We start from the raw sequence: 6,155 nt of genomic DNA, 5'->3' as shown, positions 1-6,155 counted from the left end.
AAAAAAACTATCAGATTGTAGAACAAAGTAATTAAAAAGAAAAGAAGAAAAACAAAACACAAAAGGACTCTTGTATTTAAAGTAAATTCTCAATATATTGCATCATTGATTGGGCTCTAGGGTTTTTAGAATGGGTTAGTACTTCTTTTAATAAAAATATCTCACTTATAAAAATATTGAACGACTGGGTAATTTTTTGAAATCGACATTTATGTGTGAAAAATTTGGCCAAAAGAATTAAATTGTTTTTACCATAGTTTGATTCTCTTTCCCCCGTTAAGGCGGAGTCAAAAATACTCATATATGATGTGTTATGTTCATAATAAATGTTAGAATGATGTAGTCATCTTAATAATAAAGATATTTTTACGGCTTTCTGTCAATTAGGAAATATCAAAATGTCTGCCTAAATTAGTATCAAATATAAATTCAAATACAGAGCTGAGAAAAGCATATTTTACCTTTATAAACCAAAAATAAATGTTTGCAATGATAAAGACAAATGGTAATAATAGTGGTTTTAGCGGGGGTTTTTTTTCTTCTTTTGCCTATGGAGCCGATGTTAATTGTTCCACTGTTAGATCAATAAACTTATCTTATCCTATGAAAAGGGAAAACTTATTTACCCTTATTTTTCTAAAATACTTCTCAAATTTTGTTTCAAAATAGAAGAGAAATTATTATTTTCATAGCTTTCAAAATGAAAGGTAATTTTAATGTATAAGTATGTTTTTCCCACCTTTACGTGAATGTTATTTTGTAGCAGTGTTTGCATCTTGGAGCTGAAATGGCCGCTCATCCATGCTGTTGAGAACCAAGACTGCCTCTTTTTTTTGGGTTTCCATCCTGATCCTGTCATGGTGGCTGAGTGAGGGGCTCATTGCACACTTTTGGAACCATCTAATATATTGAAACTAGACTCATTTTATGCCTCACCTACCAAAAATAAACGTTTTCACATCTTTGGGTCACACTAAAACTTAATAAAATAGCTGAACTGAAATTATTTGAGGGATTTTTTTTAACTCAGACTATTAAGTTAAAAAGAAAAATCCAATCAAATCTAATTAAGTTTGATTTGAAAATATATATTTTTTTGTTTTTTGTTAAAAAGGCCACATGTATTAACAGTTCAATATACTTTTTAGTTCTGTAAAATTGTATTTGGGACTGTTAGGTTTTTTTAGTTATATGTCAATCTGACTTTCCAGAACTGATCCACTTAAGCTTATATGGAAATTTTACTCTTATGTTTAATTGTATCTCCTGATTTATGTTCATCAAGGAATTTTCATGCCACAGTTGATTAGAAAGATTATAACCAATTTCTGCAACATGGATCAATGCTGATTAAATCCAACAGTAATCAGCTTAGGATGTTTCAGCTCCAGCCACACCTACTGACAGCTAATCAACCAATGGAAGCGCATTGTCAAAATATGCTAAAGGCTTCCTAATTCAAAGTTGTTATAGACATATATAGATATAGAATATTTTATTTATTTATTTTTCAGGTAGTAAAATAAATTGGGTTGGTATCTTTTCTACTTTGTTAGGACCCAATTAAAAAATAAGGCAAGCTTTTTCAACCAAAATGTAACTTTTTCTTAAAGGTTTGAGTTCACCTTCAGCTGTGACACTGAAAAACCAAGCAGAGGGACAGACCGCATGCTCTGTTAGAAATCCTTGGACGCGTCCTTTTTTTTTTTTTTTTTATTCAACAATTGCACAGTTTACATGAATACACGAACATTCGTCTCCATTGAGAAAATATTACACTGTGCAGTATCCAACATTGCTGGTGTTTTATTGGACGCGTCCTTAGAAGGCCAGATTCAAAGGCCGATAAGGTCATAGCGCGGCGCCGAGGTCTGGTCGGATTCCAAGAGTCCTCCTTATGCAAACACTGACTACAAAATTCTTACCCTAATTTATGCCAACAGGCTAAAATCAAATTTGCATAAAATTATTAGTGAATCCCGATCTGGTTTTATCCAGAAAAGATCCATTCACAATAATATTCGCTTAGTACTTGATCTCCTAGATTATAACTATTTGATAAAAGATGATGGCTTTATTTTGTTTCTCGACTTCTATAAAGCTTTTGATTCCATTGAACATCCGTTTATCTTTAACTGGTTAAAATTTTTAGGCTTTGGTCCATAATTTTCAACATATTAATGAATCTCTTTATAAGGACACAAAATAGTTCTGTCTCCTTACCAGGCGGTACCTCGCCTCGTTTTACTATAGAACGCGGAGTGAAACAAGGTTGCCCCATCTCCCCGTTTCTTTTTTAATTGCTGTGGAAATGCTTTCAATTTTTATAAAACATTCTAATATTGCTCCTTTAGATGCTCTTGGTATGCCTTTACTTATTAGCCAGCTAGCTGACGATACTACCATCTTTATGAAGCAGTTGTCAGAAGTCCCAAAGATACTGGAAAAAACTCACATATTTTCTAAAGCTTCAGGGTTGAAGCTCAATTTAAATAAATGTGAGTTGATGCCTATTCATCAAACACAACCTCACCTAACAGAAGCTTATAGCATACCCATAAAATTTACTTAGAAATATTTAGGTATCACTACAACCAGAAACTATGTTGACAGAGAAAATGAAAATATTTAGAAAGTAGTAGATAATTGCCAATCTAAGCTCAACTTGTGGCTGCTGCGTGATGTTAGTTTACTAGGTAGAGTCTTTTTGACTAAGATGGAAAGTATTTCAAGATGTATCTTCCCAGCATATTCTTTAGCAATTTCCAATAGAACTATTAAAAGAATAAATCAAATTAATTTCAACTACATTTGGAGGAAAGACTTTATTGACTAAGAAATATGAAGATGGGGGGTTAGAAGCCATTGATTTTGAGTTCATGAATGGAACTTTGAAAATTAACTGGTTAAAATCACTTTTAAACACAAATAACATCTGGTTTCATATCCCCAGATAAATCTTTAAGATGCTGGGAGGCATTGATTTCTTACTTAAATGTGATTACTTAATTCAAAAATTGCCCATCAAATTATCTCTCTTCCACCAACAAGTCCTTTTATATTGGAAACTTCTATACAATCATAATTTTACTCCTCACAATACCCCGATTTAGAATAATAGATATGTTACTTTTAGAAACAAGTCTGTATTTTATAAGGATTGGTTAGATAAAGGTATTTGGTCTCCAGTTCACCTTGTAGATAATAGTGGCCATCTGTTAGCTTATAGTGACTTCTGTACTAAATATGGTAATTTTACTAATCTAAAAACATTTAAGCTTATTACCAAAGCTATTCCACACTCTATTTTGATCTAGATTAGAAGTGTTTTAACAACATCCACTAACCTTATCCTTCCTCAACTTCCTCTAATCCTAATAGGTGATTGTGATTTCAGAGAGATTCCAATTCAAAATAAAACTATTCGTTACTTATTCACTCGTATCTTATTTCCATTTCAATCTTACAAGAATTCTATTTTAGAATTCTTTCCTAAAGATAGTGTGCCTTGTTTGAGAACACAGTTTTTGAAACTTCCTATTCCCCCCAAAGCGAAAAAAATTCATTATCGTACGTTCAATAATATATATCCCTCCAATGACTTTTTACACCAGCATTTTGGGTTTGAAACCAATTGTTGTTCTTTCTGCAATACTGATATTGAATCTACTGACCATGTATTTTTTCTCTGTAATTTCTCTGATGTTTTTTGGCAAAATGTTTTCATATGGTTACAACCTAGTTTTCCTCAGCTGGAGTTTTTTTGTCAGAAAGACATTATTTTTGGTCTAATCTTGGACTGTAAAAAAACATCCCTTCTGATAAATACTATCATAATTCTTGGAAAGTCATACATACATAAGTCCAAGTGTAAGAAAATGCCTCCTAAATTTTGTGCTTTTTTTCAATGAGTTTCTACTTTATGTAAAAGCCCTTAAAATAATGGTGACTCCTATTGCTAAAAAACTTAACATTATTGTAGAACATAATTTAGCAGTCTTGTAATTCGTAACTGCCTTAATTTCAATGCTTTCAATGTATTCCTTTTTTTTTTTTGTCTTTTTGTTGTCTGTTCTGCATCTATGCCTCTCACTTCTGTTTTGTATTGGAACACCTTCTGATTTGCTGCCTTGTGGTTTGTACAATTCTTTCAATAAAAAGACTCCTCGTTATGCGGCCTTAAAATGCGTCCTTCTTTTTGCCCGATTTGAAGGACGGGTCTGATGTATCCTCGGTATCCTTGGTTTACCCAGGATTCATTGCGAGACCAAGCAAGCCTGCTGCTCCGTGATCATAGGAAAGGTTACTTGGCGTCGAACAGTGGTGAAAATTGGAAGTTCAGTTTAATATAATACAAGTCTCTGAATAGTTTTGTCTGAAATGAATGAAAATAGTTGTTTTAATGGTTATTGAGTCAGATATGAGGCGGTAATGTTTGGTTTATCTAAAGGTTTTTATCTGTTACTGTGTAAATGGGTTTGGCTGTAATTTAAGGACAGATTCTAATATATCTGCAGGGTGGGGACTATAAATCTGATGGGAGTTTTATCTTTTTATTGCTGTTTTGCACCATATGCTTAACTAAGTATTTTTTGTTGTTGAATATTAGAGATTTTGCAGATATATTCTTTATACATACATTGTTTAGATTTAATTCTATATTTCTACCCCTTTTATAGAATAGAAATTCTCTTTATTGTCCCACAATGGGCAACTTTACAGCAGCAGAAAGATTATTGAAAATGGTCACACAAATGTGGACTTAAGAAAAACGTATAAGAATAACATAATAGGGAAGAGTTCAAATATAAACAATACAATTCTTTAAAGTGTTTTAACAATATCAAACTGGAGAATACATAACCAAGCTATGGACATTTTTACAGTAATGGATATTTGAAAATAGCAGCAACATCAGAGATGTGCAGAATGACAGCAGCAGGTTATTTAACTGACTAAGGTTTCTATCATTACATTTGATTTGATTTGTTCCTGCTCCCGGTGGTTGGAACCTTTATTCCATTCTGGATTCTTGTGAGTGTAGTCTTTGTTTATAATAAAAATTAAATAAATCGACAGTTTTGCAAACTTTGGTTTTCATTCTTTTCCTGCTTTGTGTGTCAACTTTCACGGTTGCTAAGCAACATAGCATCCGAAGGGTAGACCTGTTTGAATTTACAGCCAAAACTCTTCCAGTCTCCTTATTTTCAAGGACTTCGAAGGATCCAGTCTAGGTAGACCGCGTCCTTGGAGGATGCAGCCCATTAATTTGAACAGAGTCCTGGGATGTGCCTGAGATCAGCCTTTTCCCCACACCTGATCAAAGCAGGTCAGGCGTCATGAATGATGAAAACAAAGTAAAACAAGTGGAGTCAGTCTGCCTATCATTTTTGTTTGGTATTTTTGTTCAGTATAGTGTTGTGGCAGCCTGGTGATTAGGGCATAGGGCTTGGAATCCTGAGGTCGTGAGTTTGAAACCCACTCCTACAGGCTGCCACTCTGGGTGTCTGAGCGAGACCCTAAATCCCGGGCGCCGCAAAGTGGCAGCCCACTGCTCCCCATTGGGATGGGTTAAATGCAGAGAGTTAATTTCTCCATTCTGAGATCAATAAAGTTCAATTTATTAGTTTTTATTTTTGTTTCCAGTTCCTCAAGTTTAAAATATGATTACACTGGAAAAAAATTAAATCTAGAGTTGTCATTTTTTCTTAAAATAAGTGCATTTGTTCTTGTATTGAGGAGGTACAAGAGACATTTTGCCACTGGAACAATAGAATTTACATTTAAAATAAGAAAACACAATTGCATTGTCTTATTTCTTATCTAATATCTTATTTTAAAAATAAAAATGCTAATTCCATTGGCAAACTACCTCATTTACCTACTCAAATTAAAGGTAAATACACTTAATTTAAGAAATTTTTACTTATTTCTTTATCATTTTTCCAGTGTATAAGGGAGTTACTCAGATGAGCTCCAGTTTTATAAATACAGATTTATAATATGATTTTATTTGGTATTTATATTGTTTCCTTTCTCGCTTCCAGGCAACATTTGTATGTTGTTTTTTATTTGGGTTGGAAAGAATAACATGCAAAAGAATTAAAAACTCAAGTTAAAAAGATTTAAAAAGAACACTTTTGATAATGAGTTTT

Source organism: Cyprinodon tularosa, unplaced genomic scaffold (assembly GCF_016077235.1).
Source record: "Cyprinodon tularosa strain WSP-4 unplaced genomic scaffold, ASM1607723v1 ctg180, whole genome shotgun sequence".
Taxonomy (NCBI): domain Eukaryota; kingdom Metazoa; phylum Chordata; class Actinopteri; order Cyprinodontiformes; family Cyprinodontidae; genus Cyprinodon; species Cyprinodon tularosa.
Note: the sequence above shows the minus strand (reverse complement) of the source record.